The sequence below is a fragment of the Sander lucioperca genome, chromosome 9 (assembly GCF_008315115.2).
Source record: "Sander lucioperca isolate FBNREF2018 chromosome 9, SLUC_FBN_1.2, whole genome shotgun sequence".
In the NCBI taxonomy this organism is placed as follows: domain Eukaryota; kingdom Metazoa; phylum Chordata; class Actinopteri; order Perciformes; family Percidae; genus Sander; species Sander lucioperca.
The window spans coordinates 24,757,424-24,774,923 of record NC_050181.1 but is presented as its reverse complement, the minus strand read 5'-3'; the positions used below and the strand labels follow the sequence as shown (position 1 = coordinate 24,774,923).

The 17,500-nt window shown below is 42.0% G+C and overlaps 1 protein-coding gene and 1 long non-coding RNA gene across 6 annotated transcripts in view; both read left to right on the top strand.

Annotated features, from left to right (window-relative positions):
* The window catches only part of LOC116043966 (disco-interacting protein 2 homolog C), a 270,352-nt gene that overhangs the window by 58,045 nt on the left and 194,807 nt on the right, over window positions 1-17,500 (top strand). The gene's annotated exons all lie outside the window — the stretch shown is intronic.
* The window catches only part of LOC118495791, a 19,104-nt gene continuing 4,507 nt past the window's right edge, over window positions 2,904-17,500 (top strand). The window contains exon 1 of the long non-coding RNA XR_004898227.1: window positions 2,904-2,915. This is a non-coding gene — a long non-coding RNA (uncharacterized LOC118495791). The remainder of the gene's footprint in view (window positions 2,916-17,500) is intronic.

Genomic DNA, 17,500 nt, shown 5'->3' with positions numbered 1-17,500 from the left:
ACCAACATTTACAGCATCCTGAGCCTTTTTGGAAAGGTTACTAGGAAAACTCAGCCAGAGTAATTTTATTCTCCCCAAAACATGTTTCCTTTTTATTTTTAAAGAACTATACAAAAAAAAAAAAAATCACAACTTTTTTGCAGCTTTCACTGTCTCCCGCAACTTCATTGCAACAAACATACAAAAGACATTGCAACTTTTATCGCGAAATCAGGCATTTTGGGCCGCAACAATCTCAAAAAAAGGCCGCGAAATCCTGGAGGGACTGGTAGATGTGACGTGAGCAACCTGTCTGAAAGTTGGAAGTCTTCTGGTAGCTGTGCCAAGAGAAATCTCAATCATTCCCAATCTAGCAGAGACGGAGAGCGTAGGTATATGTAAGGAGATAACATGGACACAGGCTAATTATTGATCACTAAAATGATAGTTAACATTAGTAATTAAACTTAAACAGCTAATGTAAGTCCAAACTGCCTGAGAGCTTCTCCTGTACTATACGGTAATTCCTCTACTATGAGACAGTAAGTCTCGTGGTTATGACCCAATCGTTAGCCTACTTTTATAAAAACTAGGGCTGTCAATCGATTAAAAAATTTTATCTAATTAATTACATACTCTGTGATTAATTGATCGAAATTAATCGCATACATAATTAACGGTGTTTGAACCTATACTTTTTAAGAAAGTAAAAAAAGAAAAGAAAAAAAGGGTACTAAACAACAGTTGGTGACATTAAAGAACGGCTTGTTTATTGCTAAGCCCATATGGTCAAAATTAAATGATTTAATAATAATGTATAACAATAACTTATTTCACTAGTAAATTGCTGTTGAACGACAAAAACAACAACCAGATAGGAAAAGGACTTCAAATACACCACGAAGCTGTAGTTTACCAGTTTCATTGAACGCACCATCTGTATTGTTTTTCCGACGGCAGCTGCAGATTGTTACATCCCGGTGTTGAATCCTCTACAGTAAAAACACAGTCAAACTTTACACCGTTCAGCGTTAGCTGTCAGCATTGTAACCGTTTTTAATCCAGCTACTAGCTAGCGGTAGGATAACGTTAGCTGCTGTCGAGTGTAGTGTTAACTAGCTAGCGGTAGGCTAACGTTAGCTGCTGTCGAGTGTAGTGTTAACTAGCTAGCGGTAGGCTAACGTTAGCTGCTGTCGAGTGTAGTGTTAACTAGCTAGCGGTAGGCTAACGTTAGCTGCTGTTGAATACAATGTTAACTAGCGTCACGTGCAGCGGCGTTTGTGTTGCCTGTATTGTCTGTTTCAGAGCACCAGAGAGAAGAGCAGACATATCAGTGGCACCAGATTTTTTTTAACGCGTTATTTTTTCTCAGATTAATTAATCGAAATTAACGCGTTATTTTGACAGCCCTAATAAAAACGTCTGCTACAAAGCCATAACATGAGGTACAAGGTAATGGAGCCTTTTATACATTGTCGTGTTTCTTTAGAAATAAACAACGGACAAATAGAGTCTTTAAACGCTTCAGATGTAAAGTTATTCTCTGTCAAAGTGACGCCAAAATGAATGGAAGTCAATGGGATGCTAACGGTGGGTGAGTGCTTGTTAGCATCAAAATGGCGCCATAGGAGGTACGGGTTGTTGACAGACGCTTACCCCCTTGGGTGCACCGTTCTAGTGTGAAGGGGCCGCCCCCGATACACACAACCAGGTCTCCATGGCAACCGCTTTTAGCTCTATAATAAATCTCCGGAAAATAAACTGAGCAGTATAAAACGAGACAGTTAACAGTATTAAAATAGACTGATGACTGATAATAAATCATATAAAATGAATATTGACATTGATAAACAGTGACATCACTGACTCCTACTCTCCTCCGCTACATTTACAAGTTTTAAGTTTTACCTTTTAGGATGATACATTTTTTTTTTTGTTGCTTCCGTTAGTGATTTTTGTTTGAGTCCTGAGAAGTTTTGGCTTGGACTGAAAAGGCACAAGAATAACTCCGTACCATGCTTTATTACCAAATTAGATCCAGTTTCATGTATTTTTGTTTGTCCTAAAGCTTCCTCAACGTGTAGTGGGTGGCGCAGTCTCGAATTTTTATTCACGGTACAAGTTTCAAAATCCTTTATTAATCCCACAACACGGGGGGAAGTTCACACTGGGTCACACTTCCTGCAGAAACGTGAAGAAATCAGTTTAACTGAAAACCTAACTAGACCTTTTTTCTGCTCTGGTCTGGTCTCTCACTGCTGAACAAACTTTGCAGGAATTCAAAATGTGAAAAAAAGACAGAAAGCAGCGGAGCGTTTGGCATTCAGGCTGTTTTCAATTTTCTATCTGCTGAGAGGGACTTTTCTGTTTTTGGATACAGGGAATGTGGATGTAGCTGTTAGTTTGCTGAGATGACTTTTCGTGTGTGTGTGTGTGTGTGTGTGTGTGTGTGTGTTTATTACAGTGTGTTACTCTGTGTGTGTTACTGTGTGTTTTACTGTGTGTGTGTGTGTGTGTGTGTGTGTGTGTTGTTGTTGTTAGAAGAGGAATGTTCTCTCTTTCTGTGATGACCGGTGACAGATGCCCTGCTCTAGGCAGAGCTAACACTTGTGTGTGTGTGTGTGTGTGTGTGTGTGTGTGTGTGTGCGCTTGTTTTACTATATTCGTGGGGTCCAAAAACCAGGGAATACAGTATACTTGTGGGGTCTGCACAGCCTTGTGGGGCCCAAAATGCTGGACCCCACAAGGTTAAAGGGCTGTTTGAGGGTTAAGACTTGGTTTTAGGATCAGGGTTAGAATTAGGTTATGGTTAGGGTGAGGGTAAGGGTTAAGGTTAGGCATTTAGTTGTGATGGGTAAGGTTAGGGTTAGGGGCTAGGGAATGCATTATGTCAATGACGGGTCCCCACAAAGATAGTGAAACAAACTTATGTGTGTGTGTGCGCGCGCGAATGTGCATGCCACTGGCTTCCAAGAGTGGGTAAAATAAGGGCTCCTGTGTTTGTTTGTGCGCTGTCATGCCCACAAGGAATTATGGGATGCGTGGGAGCTGGGGCACCGCTCATAAAAGTAGAAGTAGATGAAGTCTTTTGCTTTTTTTTTTTTTGTTTTTTTTGTTTTTTTTGTTAAATGTCCGTAACATTACTCAAAGGTTTTTACATAAATAGAAGATCACAAAATAAAAGTCCTGGATTCAAAATGAAAATTGACAATATCACAAGTGTTATCACAGAGTGTAGAATATGACCGTATTAGGCTACATCTACACTACTACGTTTTCACTGAGCCGTGTGACGTTTTTATATTTGTCGAAGCACCTTTTTAAAATATAATTTTTGTCTCAGTTGGTCCCTAATGGCTTTATGAAGTCTGCCCGTCCTCCCCGGCCTTCCTCTCTCTGTCTGTCTTCCTCTCCTTTTCTCTCCGCTGATTCTATTTCCAGCCCTCTTCTTTTATTTCGGACCTATCGCACATCATCCCCATCTGGCCCTCGAGAGTCTGATTTCAGGCTCCGAGATGGATGACCTTTCGTCAGCGGGGGGGGGGGGGGGCAGCGACGCTCCGCACTCATTGATGTGGTGTCATTGTCTTCTTCTGAGCGGTGTAATTCTATCACTGTCTATTCAGGCTGAATGCCGGGCGGTTATGAATAAAAATGTGCCGTAGTGAGTGAGCGGGACGAGACAGAAAGCTCAGCCCCCTTCTCGATGGAATTGACTGGTGGAGAAATGGCATGAAAATTGTCCCATTTGAGCCTTTATTTCATTTCCGACACGACCTCTGTCTTGTCAACACTGTCGACATGCCTTGCTCAAGAGGACACGGATCAGTTTTTGAAGTCAAGCTGTCATCACCGAGACTTTCACAACTGCTCCAAAGATGTGAAATAATAACTTCAGCAGCTTTATTCAATATATTTAATGGAGCTGTGTCACAAACGAATGTTAGATTTGGGGGAATTATCATGCGTTAAGTTTTGGAACCACTGTTTCCATTCAGTCATTTTGGTAAGGGGGCATGTAAACAGAAAGTATAATGTTGCCATGGAGTCAGTAAGTTTGCTGTGGCCTTTTTTTCATGTTTGATTTTGGGAATAGTCATGCTCAGTAGATGTGTTTTCGATCTACTGTTCCTATAATTTGGCTGCTTGTGTAAACACAACAGGAAGTATAGTGTTCTATATAATGGAGTCAGTAAGTGCTTTTTAGCCTCTATTTGTTTACATTTTGCCATTAAAAGTATATAGAATTAGCCATTAGCAGCTCCTGTTTGCAGTGTAGCTATGGTTGTACAGACAACTGCCACTGGATTATTTTGATACTGAAGGAAAGTAAAAAAACATGTTGATTCTCAGGCAAGTTCTCTTGAGTTATGAGGAGCGTCTTTTTTCTATGATTTCCAAGCGGATAAATGGAATTACATTGATAAGAGGTAATGATATCCTTAAGTCACGCTGACTCTAAAAAAAACGTCATAATGTAAGAACATTTTGACTGAGTGCTTATTTATGTTGTTAGCCAGTTACATAAGTGGAACTGTCTTAAAGTGCTCATATGATGCTCATTTTAGAGGTTATATCAGAATAGGTTTACATGGTTTAATTTTCAAAAAACACCATATTTTTGTTGTACTGCACATTGCTGCAGCTCCTCTTTTCACCCTGTGTGTTGAGCTCTCTGTTTTAGCTATAGAGTGAGACCTCTCACTGCTGTAACATCTTTGTTGGGAGTCACACATGCGCAGTAGCTAGGTAAGGACTACTAGCCAGTCAGAAGCAGAGTATGAGGGCGTGCCCTGACAGTAGCTGGGTAAGGACTACTAGCCAGTCAGAAGTAGAGTATGAGGGCGTGCCCTGACAGTAGCTAGGTAAGGACTACTAGCCAGTCAGAAGCAGAGTATGAGGGCGTGCCCTGACAGTAGCTAGGTAAGGACTACTAGCCAGTCAGAAGCAGAGTATGAGGGCGTGCCCTGACAGTACCTAGGTAAGGACTACTAGCCAGTCAGAAGCAGAGTATGAGGGCGTGCCATGCTAGCAGCTAGGCGAGCATTATAACGTGTGTTACAAAGTGACCACGTTTGTCTCTGAAGTAAAGGCTGGACTACAATAGAGCTGTTTGGAGCAGTTGGTGAACAGTTTCCAGTCACTTTGTAAACCTTTTTTGTGCATGTTATAACATGCACAAAAAAGATATATAACACAATAAAGGAAAGGGAAAAATCCAAAAAGCATAATATGAGCACTTTAACACCCAGCAACACTTGACTTGAGTAGAGTTGGGTACCAAAACTGGTGCCAATATGGCACTAGTGCCTTAACGACCGGTACCTAACGGACCACATGACAACCCAGATTTCGATGCCTTATTTTGGTGCTACTTAAATGCCTGTGCTGCATGCTCTCTCTCGTTCTACCAAACGGATGTTAGAGGCAACAGAATGCTGGTCAACATTACATTTGACAGCAGGTAACGTTAGCCTACCGTTAGCTAGCAGCTGTTTAAACACGGTTAAAATTCTGAAAGCTAAACGGTCTAACGTGTGGCTGCATTTCACTGGAAATGATTCCAACACCGGGGCGTCCAACAGTCGGCAGCTAAAGACACCGTGGCCATTGCCGGAGTCAAAGTTCTGACGGGATGGTGCATTCAATTGCATCTTGAGAAACTCAAGCTGTTGTTGTAAAGTACCCTTAAGCCATCTAGTGGTTCATCATTTTGGTGTCTGATGATTTCAATTTGACCATATAGCCTTGGCAGTAAACAAGCCGTTCTTTAATGTCGCAAACTGTCGTTTTGTGATGTCTTTTTATATATTTTTTTATATCTGGTTCAGGCACCGTTTAGACACCGGCACTGTTTCAAAAGTATTGTTTTAGCACCGGTACTGGGAAGAAGAAGAAAAAAATGATACCCAAACCTAGTTTTGACCTGATAAATTGTTGGAAACCAAAAACATAAAATACTGATTCATCATCTTGTTTTGCGTCTGACTCAGACTTTAAGTTATGGACTTGCATTCAATCACAATAGACTTAAACTCTTCCCTGCTAAAAACTCTACAGCCACATAATGTAAGCAAATGATCATTAGCATGTTAGCATGCCTGCAGTTAGCATGTTAACTGACTGAACTGAACTCTCAACTGTTCCCTGTTCACTCAGAGTTCCCATGAATCAGCGAGGCATTTCAGTTCCCCGCTGAAGAGCACTTTGACTGTAGAACAGCCATCTCTGGTCTTTCCTTGTGTTTTTGAGTATGGATTAACTGAATGACGGAGTATGCAACAGTTGTGTGTGTTTGTGTGTGAGTGAATACAGCTCTCTTTGTACTTCTCAGAGTGTGTGTGTGTGTGTGTGTGTGTGTGTGTGTGTGTGTGTGTGTGTGTGTGTATCTATGACTACCTCATCAACACACTAAACTACAGATAGACATGCACACAGTGGGCATTGTCTATCACACAGCATAAAAGACACACAAGGGACACACGCACACACGCACGCACACACACAGAGACTTTGAACTGCATGTCTTGAGAAACATGCAAACAGGCGTCTCCTGTTCGGACCGTGAATGACAGTTTTACAGCTAATTCTGCTAAAGAGACACCTAAATACCTCACACACACACACACACACACACACACACACACACACACACACACACACACAGCATTCAGTCATGCATTCCACGCATATGATAAGTGCTGGCAGTTAGACCCTCAGCTGTGCCTGAAGGTCACCATCCACACACACACACACACACACACACACACACACACACACACACACACACACACACACACACACACACACACTGTCACAGTTGGTTTCATTAATGTCACTGGGGCAGTGTTTATGCTTCTCTGTATATTGATTCATATTTAATGTGTGTGTGTGTGTGTGTGTGTGTGTGTGTGTGTGTGTGTGTGTGTGTGTGTATATATACCAGGACACACACTGTTTCCACATCATATTGAAACAAAACAAATATTTGACCGGTGGCTCTTCTCTTCTGTGTCCTCTTCACTGCAGCTCTGATTGTGTTCTGAGCTTGTTTGTTGAGCACAGTGGCTGTTTGTTGATCTGGAAGACTGTTATGACCTTTTTCAATTTTTTTTTTAACCACGTGTACTTTTCCAGGAACCTTTTTTAAAAAAAATAAATACTCAACCACCCATAATATACCCATCGTGCTCGCATTCAGATGCCCTAAAAGACTTGCATTATTATTTTCCAGCATGCAATGATGGGTTTAGTGTAATTCCATCTGCAGCCTGTCTACTTTTGGCAGTTAATTTCCTGTAGTCATGTTTCTCAGTCTGCATTTTCATGTTTTATGAGTTATATGTTCAGTCTGGAATTAATACGGTTTAGATTGTTTGTTTGTGTGGGTTTCTTCTAGTGGTGTAGCGGACCATAGTTGATCCGTGGTCCGTATGGATCAACACTCACGGTTCGGAACGCATGTGATCAGTTGCAAAGTTTAACTATAATAACAATGTGAAATAAATGTTTACTGTCGCTGTTACTTAAAGTAGGCTGATAAATCTCTATGGAGGGTGGCCGTGAAAAGATACAGGCAACACAATTTTCTGTTCACGTCAAAGGCGCATGTTAAAATCCTTTGTTAATATGGCACCGGTGCTCGCTATCTACCGGACGGAATAGCAACATGGATTTCGGCGCCTCATTTCAGTGCTCTCTGATGCTCCCGAAACCCCTAGGTAGAGGCAACAGAAGCATCGCTGCATGTGTTGAGTTTTAAAAAAAGTTAAAACACTGCTGATCTTTGGTATCAATGTACTTTTATGTTTTGATGTATTCACAATGTACGCTGCAGCTGGGTTAGGCAGGAAAGGATTGTATCAATACTGTTAGTATCAGTATCTTTCTGTCCTAAGTTTCTCAAGATAAATTAGATCATGTCTGTCACTTAGCATACTGGAGGAAGCTCTTTGTCACACGGCAGGAAGGAACCTTTTGTCTATCCGTCTCGGAGCCAAACCCCTGCTGTCGTGCCGACTAGATTAGAACAAAAGAATGTCAATTCCTGTAGCTTGAAAAGAAGTTACATCCTCACGCGATCTTTGATCTGTGTCCGGGAGTAACACCAAACACGCGTTATGTTAGAGGTATGCCCTCCATATGTGGGCAACGAAGAAAACCAATGAGATGCGCCCAACATGCCACCGTGCCATCAAAGGACCAATGGGAATGGTTTTAGGATCGTTTAAAGGAACCGCCCACATGTCCAGAAGGATATAGTGAAGGAGAGGAAGGTGGTTAGGGTCTGAATAGATGTGGACCCGTTAGGAGAGACGGCTATTTCAGCCCGCTGCAACGTAAAATCCTGTTCTATCATGTCATTTTTTTCTTATTAAATCTTTTGTTAAATCTTCATTGGACCGAGCCTCTCCTTCCTCAAAAATTCAAGAAAACGCAACACATGTCACGCAAGTTAACTTGGCAGCAGGTAACGTTGATGTTAGCCTACTGTTAGCTAGTAGCTGGATTAAACACGGTTAAAATGCCGACAGCTAAACGGTGTATAAGTGTGTCTGTATTTCACTGTAGAGCAGAGATATTCAACAGTCTGTTGCTAAAGCGATGAGCTAAAAGACACAAACTAGCACTTGGTCATTGCTGTTGTCGGAAAAACAACACAGACGTGACTAAACTTAAAACTGGTCAACCTGGTGGTGCATTCCAAGTTATTGTAAAATACCCTTTTCTCATCTGTTTTTTGTCGTTTAACAGCAATTTACTGGTGAACGAAGTTATTATTGTTAAAAGTAATTTTTATTACATTTTTAATAAATCATTTAAATCCTCCCCTTTTTTTTGGACTGATCCGAAAAATGTATCCGATCCGTGACTTAAAACCGGGATCTGATCCGAACTGTGAGTTATGTGATCCGTTGCACCCCTAGTTTCTTCAAATGGCTTTTTAAAGTTCAATTCCAGGTCGAAATGCTGTGGAACATGAGCTTGTTACTGTGTAGGAACACATAGAGAGAGGTGTGTGTGTGTGTGTGTGTGTGTGTGTGACCAGCTGTCAGAGGTTTAGATAGCCGCCACTCTGCTGCTTCCCATGACCTGCAGACGCCTCGTTGAGGCGCCTCGTATGACCCGTTACAACCGCCGCGTGTTAAATACGGTGCAAAGGTGCCGAGTTCAAGATACATCACTGCTGAAATTCATCTTCTTCATTCTCAACAGAATTCCAGATCGATGAAATATGGTTCATCCATGACTTGTTGGTTTTGATGTCAGGAAACTGAAGTGTGTGTTTCTGATTTCTTGTGTGTGTGTGTGTGTGTGTGTGTGTGTGTGTAGGACTGCACAATTAATGGCAATTTGATCGAAATCGCAATATGGACAGGCAATATTTGTTAAAGGCTAAATATGTGCCAAACCATTCTGAATCAAGTATTGTGGTGCTGCAGAAACAGCCCAGCCAACAAGTCCTATCTTACAGACTACAGAAAAAAAAAATCTTTGTTTGGTACAGATCCTTTTTTTATTTGAATATTTTTCAATGAAAAAAAGGATACACAAATGATCATTCCCTCCAATATTGTGAATCGTATCCATCGATCAATGGCAATATCCGTCAAACTGATCGCAGTTAGATATCTTACTCATATTGTTCAGCCAGGCAGGCTTGTATAAAGTACTAGAAAGCAGTAACAGTACAAGTATCTTACCAGAAAATCACTTTGGTGGAAGTTAAAGTCACCTTTTTGTCAGCTTTTTGTTCAGCTATAATGAATGTTGAAATTTTACCAGCCACTCAATATATTACGTGCGTGTGTGCATGCGTGCACGTGTGCGTGTGCGTGTGTTTAGATCTAATGCCCCTGTGTGTAAATATGACCCAGAGCCTCCTCCTGTTTTATAGTTCAGCTCTTTGGTCTTTTTTTAGGCGGGTAAACGTAGCCCCGAGAGTTGACCCTCCAGCTGACCCCAGTTGGCCTCTGACACACTAAATACACTCGCTGCTGCAGGAGCCACTTCACTCAGCCCACAGTCCACAATCCACCAGATCTTCACTCGTCTCTCCATTTCTGCTTCATTTCTGCACCACAATACACTGAGATCACCTGTCAATCAAAGTCCTTTTGAATTATTTGACTCTCCTGCTTTAAATAAGTCATACTGGAAACTGAAAACACAGAAATGTTATGTTAAAGTTCATGCTTTACATGCTCAGCATTGTTTCGTCTTACGTGTTGAAGAGGAGATGACGTATAAACACAGTGTTGGATTGGACGTGAAAGTGTTGCAAGATTGTAGTTCATTTATATTTTAGGCTTTCAGTCGATGCTGTGATTCCAGATGGCTTTCAGTGAGCAGGAGCTAGGCTCAGTGACTGTTGATGGACACCGCTGGCCGCCGTAGGGATTGAACCTGAGAGCTTCTGGCTGCACGAGGGTCTCTGCTGCTCGCGGTTTTCTGCAGAATAACAAGCAGAGAGTTGATCACATTCGGTTTATTCATTCAGAAAATGATTGAAAGGGGGCAGACAATACTAGTTGGTATGTTTAATGCTTAAAAAGTCGCAGACTACATTACATTACATTTAGCTGACGCTTTTATCCAAAGCGACTTCCAATTAAGTGCTTTCAACCTTGAAGGTGCAAACTAGTAAAAAAGTACATTAGAAATAAGCAAAACTACAAAGAGCCATATGAAAGTGCAGCTTTAAAAGTATATATTTTTGCATCTGAAGTGCAGTCGGAAGAGATGTGTTTTTAGCCTTCAGCGGAATATGCGTAGGCTTTTGGCCGTCCTGATGTCAACAGGGAGCTCATTCCACCATTTAGGAGCCAGGACAGCAAACAGTTGGGATTTTGTTGAGTGATTAGTTGTCCCTCGGAGAGTGGAGTGGGCGGGTCGGGGTATAGGGTTTGACCATGTCCTGGATGTAAGCTGGGGCTGATCTGTTCGTGGCCCTGTATGTAAGTACTAGCGTCTTGAAGCGGATGCGGGCAGCAACTGGTAACCAGTGAAGAGAGCGGAGGAGCGGTGTAGTGTGAGAGAACTTGGGGAGGTTGCTGCTGAATGAGCTGCAGGGGCCGGATGCCACATGCAGGCAGGCCAGCCAGGAGGGAGTTGCAGTAGTAGAGGCGTGAGATTATTCAAAATTAACTTATGTTCAAATTTTAACAGCCACTCAATGGATTACCATTGTTTGTTTGGCTGGTGCGTGATGCAAATCTAACAGCCACTATCATATTTTACCAGTATTTGGCTGGTAAATTGTAAATAGTAATTTTTTCTTTTTTAAGATTATTTTTGGGCATTTTAGGCCTTTATTTCCACAGGACAGATGAAGACATGAAAGGGGAGAGAGAGGGGGGGGGAATGACATGCAGCAAACCCTGACGGCAGAACAGAAAATCTGCAAATTTTCCCCTAAGTTACCAGCTAACGGTAGCTAGCTGCCTTGGTTAAATTCCTCAAAATGAATGTGTGACCCTGCAAGATCCCCAGTCTTTACATATTATGACAGTCTACGTTAGATGTGAGATGGTGTCAGTCTTTAGTCTTTTCAAAGTCTGTCCAGAGTCTTCTAGTGTATGGTAGGCGTTACTTTAATCGGAATAACTATTATAGAAAGTAGAGGACTTGTGGAAGGTGCAACATTGCCCTTAAGCAAGGCATTTAATTCCCAGCTAATCTGGTCAAGCTCCTGTGATGAATCAATATCAACACGAAACGGCGTTTTCTTGAAAAAACATTTAAAAGGAAAAGCAGCTCTTTAATACTCTCAAATGGCTTTAATTTGGAGCATGAACAGGAGCAGAAACCAGCAGACCGCGTCTCTTCTGACTGAGTTTAACCGGAGCTGTCGAGGTCTTTAACTTCATAATATGGTTTGTTAGTTCTTGATTCAATTTCGACAATTAGGGGCGATTTTCCAATCGCTGCTCGTCCCAATCAGCTGGGCGAGCGCCAGCTTTTTGCCCCTAGTATTTACCAGAAGTGCTCTTCAATCAGGTCTTTTGTCTGTTTCTGAAAGCTGCCCAGGCGCGTTCAGAGAACGCTCTCTTGCTGTCGCTTCTCATAATGAAAACTTTGGCTGGAAATGATGTGCAGACGTCCAACAACGGGTGAGCGAGGACATGAAAATGAATAAAGAGGGTATGGGATTCAGAACACTGTGATGTCAATGTAAAGTAACGCCAACGGACAAAAAAAACTGTTTCTTGTCTTAAAATGTACTTTGTCGCTGATCCCACTTGAACTGAACATCCTTTGTTCTACTTCTGCTTTAGTTTGTTTTCCTTGCATTTCCCAGAATGCCTTAGGGTTGGTAGTAAGAGGAAAAGTGACATCATACATTAGTTGGTGTGAGAGTCTCTCCTCCTTTATGTCTTCAGCTGTCCTATACAAATAAAGGGCCAAAATCCCCAAAAAATTATCTTCATCTGAAACTGAAACTGAAATAAAAGGATATTTAGGTGGTTAACACACACACACACACACACACACACACACACACACACACACACACACACACACACACACACACACACACACACTTTAAGAGGATTAGCTGAATCATTCTCGTAGGGTCGAGGGGGTCGAGGGCTCTTGCTCGCCACTGATAGGTCAACAGCGTCGTTGACCCGGTAAATCTGGGCAATTAGACCAATCGCAGCACAGCGGCCGGTGACACGGCCGAGGTTTGTGTCGAGTGTGAGGCTGGTGTGTCGGGTAGACATCAGAAAAACAGAATAATCGTGCAGTTTGGTGGACGCTGCTTATAGTGACAATGACTGCATATACACAGACGTTATGTCCAGGAATCAAACCCACAACCCCGGCTGTTTTCGTGCTCTTCTTCCTGTGACACTATTATAGGATAGCATCTGTTATATGTAGTTTTTTTTTTTTTTAAATAGAAAGACGCTCATACTTAGGGGCTGTGCAATTAATCAACATTTTAATTGCGGTTATGATTTTGGCTCCTGATGATCACAAAAACAGAGTAATCAAGATCAGAGTAATTAGGTTTTACAAGTAAACTCTTAGGCCGGTTACACACTGGATGCGTCGCGCCGTTTTTATTTCGGCTCCCATGTTAACAGGTTAGAGCTTACACACTGCCTGCGTGAGACACGCCTGAGACGCGTGCCTGCTAGAAATAGAACCGACGCCTATTTTTCACGCGAGACGCGAGCGTGTTGGAAGCGTTTCCAGGCAAAATAGAATAGGAAAAGATGTTTATATGTCATTTAGACACGAATACATATTAATAAATGACATCTTGATGTTTGAAAGTCTCTAGGTTTTGACATCAATGTAGATATAAATGTAATAAAAAATTTCAGAGAAAAGATTTTCAAGTATAGCACCTGTCATACAGAACGAAATATTCTGTAACATATTTTGCAGTCAATACTGCCGACGTTGCCTTACTTTAATCAAATCAGTAGGCTATATATTTATTTTAAGTTTAACAACTCTCTCCCCATACGTGGAACACGCCTATATATAAAGGGTAGAATAGGCTACAATAACAACGTAGTGTGTGTTCTGAGTGACAGTCCAGCTACACAAAGTTGCAGCCCACTTACCCATACCCATTTAACAGACAGCCCACTTACCCATTTTTCTGAGTTTGAATGTGTCGGCGCTATGTCCCGAGATCAGCCCTCCCTGTACCTAGCAGCAGGAGCAGCGCCGCGTCAGACACGCTTCTGGTGTGTAGGACACAGAAAAATCCACGCAGCCGCCACGCTTCTGAGACGCAACAGAAACGCCACGCTCGCGCGACGCATCCAGTGTGTAACCAGCCTTATTCTGTCTTGTGTTCTGATTGAAAAAAAAAAAATTCTTCAAACATATTTCATAATATGAAAAGTGTTAAGGGAGATTTCACAGTTCTAGGTGTTTTCACTGTTTTTTAATAATAATACATTTTATTTATATAACGCTTTACATGGTACTCAAAAAGGTACTCTTTACAGTAAAACCAGCACATATAGCATATTAAAAACAGATAAGCAATAAAACCAACACATAAAACAAGCATATTAAATACAAACAATAAAACCAGTAAGTTCTTTTCAAGTTCAATAAATGCTAAAAGACAAAGAGCAATCGTTAAATAATCGTGGCTGTGGCTCAGGTGGTAAAGCGGCCTACCAATCAGAAGGTTGGTGGTTTGATCCCTGGCCCTGCAGTCCCATGTCTTAGAGTCTCTGGGCAAGACACTGAACCCTGAACTGTTCACGATACTGCGACATTGGTGTGTGAATGTGTGAATGGTTATCTGATGAGCAGGTGGCACCTTGTATGGCAGCCTCAGCCACAGTGTATGAATGTGTGTGAACGGTTACTGTACTACGTAAAAGCACTTTGAGTAGTCGTTAAGACTCAAAAAGTGCTGTATCAGTACAGTCCACTTGCATTTACATTTCAATATTGACCAAAATAAGCGTGATGATGATTTTTTTCCCCCAGAATCGAGCAGCCCTTCTTATACTGAATGGAAATAACCACTTGACAATTACATTTTCAGAAAAGTATCCTTTTTCTCTGTGAAACACAAGATGCTGCTTAAATATATATATTTTTATGAGTTTACCATGAAGAATGTTATGAAGTTACACGGTGCAGATGATTAAAAAAAAGGAAGAAAATAAACTACGTACATGTATAAAAAAGGCATTGGTTGAGTTGTAGCTTTAGTGCCTTGGTGTTGCAGAGACAAAATGAAACCGATTTACAACGCTTCCTCTTCACCGTCTCCCCGAGCAACCCCGCGCTCAGCCCTCATCCTCATTACATCCTGTGCTGCAGAACATTATTGCCAGCTTTGTCTCCATCCTCTCCATAAATGCTCTCGCTGGCTCCATTTGTCATTGGCGTTTGCTCTTGTTTTAAGTAAATTGGCCGGTGCGGCCTGTTGACATCTCCGAGTTCATTAGCAGAGGAGATGTTGTTCTCTCTGTTCGCTTATTTTTCTTCAATTCCAGTAATTTTTAGCCTCGTCTGACTATTATTCAGTCATTGCAACACCAACAAAAAATCTTCCCAACAGAGGTGGCAAGTGAAAACTAAGTGTGACCAAGGGAATATAAAAAATACTGGAATATGCCAATCTGGCGTATCAGATCTGTGTATCCCTGGTCTATATCCACGGCGTTCCACTTCCGCCGGATTTCACTCATTTAGGCCGGATATTTTAAACTCCGGTGGATTTCTGAGGACTATGGTTAACTGCTCCTCAGATCTCTGCAGGGTAAATCCAGACAGCTAGCTAGACTATCTGTCCAATCTGAGTTTTCTGTTGCACGACTAAAACTACTTTTGAACGTACACACGTTCCACCAAAACAAGTTCCTTCCCGAGGCTATTTTGCAGAGGCACCGTTGCTCCGTCCGGCGTTTAGCGCCGCCTATGACAACTGTGATTGATTTAAAGAAATGCCACTTGAGTGACAATTTGACTTTTGAAGAGCGTTTTACGTAACCACCCATGACATATGTGGGCAGTTAGTTTGGAATAAACCCAAATGTCTGATAAAAAACTTTGAAAACGGGTCAAATTTGACCCAAGGCCAACATGGTTATACATTCAAACAGACGTCCTGGTGTCACTTGCATTCCCAGCTTACAAGGCGACAGTGAAAGTGAGATGTCGTCCCTGCAGGTGACTGAAACAACAATCTGCAACTGTTAAAAATATATTTCTATATATCCTGAAGCAGTATCAAGTCTTTGAGCTTGAGTCCAAGTCAAGTCTCAAGTCTCTGGTTCAGCTCGTTACCTGTGACGATATATGCTAAATTTAACGTCTCTGTCACATTAGTGAGTGACTGACCTATCTGGGTGCGTTTGGAGACGCCTGATGGAGTTCGACGTTGTTGACCCGGCATCATTTATCTTGGTGCCACACACCTTGCATGGAGCTGTTGGCTTACTGCCACTGTTTACCAAGTTATTGAAAGCAAAACTAATGACAAAAGGCACAACTCGTCCATGCATTTTTTTGATATGTGAGTGCACGCACATAAGGCATAGCGCATGCATCACGTTGCACATTATGGCAACGGGCAGGGGACATGCAGCTCGTCATACGTTTCCCCAACGTACAGTATATGCGGCAATAAAAGAAAATAGAAATACATGAATACATTTAGATTTAAAAAGCAACAATTGCATGAAAATAGGTTGTTGACGAGTCTCGAAGCTCGAGTCCGAGTCAAGTCTGAAGTCTTTTGGGTCGAGCCGCAAGTCAAGTCTGAAGTCGGCTGTTTGTGCTACTTAAGTGTGACTCGAGTCACACACACTCGAGTCCGAGTCTCAGACTCGAGTCCCCATCTCTGTCTGACGCCGACAGCTCAGTTTGGACTTGTCGTTGCCTGATTGGTGCAGGTTGCGTAACTGAATATGCTTTGGGATGAAGTGAGTGACGGTTGACGTGAGTGACGGTTGACGTGAGTGACGGTTGACAGATGGCACCATTAAGACATTTTTCTATGAAAATCCCTCGCAAAGGAAAGCGCTGAATCTCTGGCTTAGTGAAGTTGGACTGCACATGGAAAAGGGTCACCGGTTCAATCCCCAACACGTGAAATCCTTCCAGCCTCATTTCCAGTCAGTCTGAGTGAGCCTGAGTCTAAATGCCCAGAAAACAAACGTTAATCCCTTTTTTTTACTCTGTAGCTTTATTAAATAAAACATCATTCCGCGCTGCGGAGGAGGGTCTGGCTAGTCCACACAGCATTCTGGGATTTGAAGTATTTCAGAGTATTTTTTTGTAGTATGTAGTCTAGTATTTCAGTGTAGTATTTCTATTTTTACTTATTTAAAAGATCGGAATACTTCTTCCATGTACAAAAACTTGTTAATTGCTAACGTTACATTTTTGTGACAGAAGCAATTAAGCGTTGTTTGAGGGAGTTCATCGTTAATTGTAGCCGGCTCGGGGATTCGAACCAGCAACCCTCCAGTCACGCAGCTGCATCCTCACTGCTGTAATTGCTGTGTGTTGACAGATCAGCCACTTAAACACAGAGAGACCTGAGGAAGAACAGATGAGTTATTAGCAGAATTCACACATTTTCTAATTGCGCTTCCCCCCCTCCGCAGCACATACAGCACTCGTCTTCACACGTAGCTAATTATCTTCCCTATTAATTAATGAGCTGGTGATTAACCCCCCCTCCCGCACTCCTCCGACAGCCCCGATTCCTTCCCTCGTTCACGGATATTTACAGCCTCGACAAAGCTCGGCTGACACTGGGAACGCCACGTTAGAGGCAGCGCTGTATAATCACATGTGACATTTTGGCATGAAGAGGCCTGCTGCTGTTACAGAGCCGTAATGATCATTTGTCGTGGCAGAGCGACCTGGTTTAGGAAGGAATGAAAGGAAGGGAAAAAAAAAAAAAGGAAGGAAGGAAGGAAACACTAAAAGAAAATGGGAAATGTCAGTGTTTCCACCAGGTTGACATGACTTATGAACTGAACTTTATGAACTATTTATTGAAGAGGAATTAATACAT